A 1105-nucleotide genomic window follows, 5' to 3' on the forward strand; every position below is an offset into this window, starting at 1 on the left:
AAACTCAATTACGAAGGCTTCTCTCAATTTCTGGGGCCTTGAGTTAATTCTCTGCTTAAAGTCGAGTGACACAAAACTTCTGTCCGCCCCAGAGTCAAATAAAATCGATGCAAATTCATTATTCAGAGGAAACGAACTTGTAACCATGCTGGGATCCCCTCTGGCTTCTCTGGCTCCCAATTCAAAAGCTCTGCTTCGAGCCTGACTTCCTGAATTACCCGCACTATTTTGTCGATACTGGTTTACATTTGCCCCTGTTTTCCGTTTTGGGCAATCATTCCTTATATGGTCTGGGCTTCCACAYTCATAGCATAAGCGCTTCCGGTAGTCCTTTGCCGTGTGGCCTCCTAGACGGCACCTCTGGCAGATGATACAATTCCCTCGGTGTGGAAATTTGCACTTATTGCATCTTTCTGCATCGGCCTGTCTTACCACCTGTGATTGGGCTCCAAAATTCCTTGTTGTTCTCCTGCTTCTGTCGAATTTCCCTCCCATTCTTCGGTCCCCATACTCTTCTATCTTCCGTTTTCCTTTGGCCAACCCTCCGGATCGCACAGCATTGTTCGTGCGTTTTGTGGCAATTTCTACCGCCTCTTGGATAGTTTTTGGATTGGCAGAGGTTATGTTTCCCCTAATTTCTGGAGATAACCCCCAAACGTACCTTTCTATTCGAACCTCTTCTGATGACACCAGATGTGGCACAAGATTTGCCAACTCATTAAATCTTGTTGTGTACGCAGAGATATTGTCTCCTTTCATTTCGAGGTTCCACAACTCCATTTCCAATTTTTGGAGTTCACTCCTCGGACAGTATTCGCCCTTTAGCAGTTTCTTAAACTCTTCCCAGGAAAGTCGGTTAGCCGCTTCTCGACCTCTGGTTTGAACTATAGTGTTCCACCAAGTTAGTACCCTTCCTTGCAATAGGCACGCCGCATACTTGACCTTATTCCCTTCGGTGCATTTGCTAATGTGCAGAACAGACTCCATACTCTCTAGCCATGATAATAACTATACCGCTCCTTTGGTTCCATTAAATTCCTTGGGGTTACAAGCTCTGAAAGTCTTATAAGTATATTCTCGCGGAGGTCTAGGTTCAGAGTTTGAA

This window comes from Cynara cardunculus, assembly GCF_001531365.2.
Source record: "Cynara cardunculus var. scolymus isolate 2C chromosome LG 12, CcrdV1, whole genome shotgun sequence".
Classification (NCBI taxonomy): domain Eukaryota; kingdom Viridiplantae; phylum Streptophyta; class Magnoliopsida; order Asterales; family Asteraceae; genus Cynara; species Cynara cardunculus.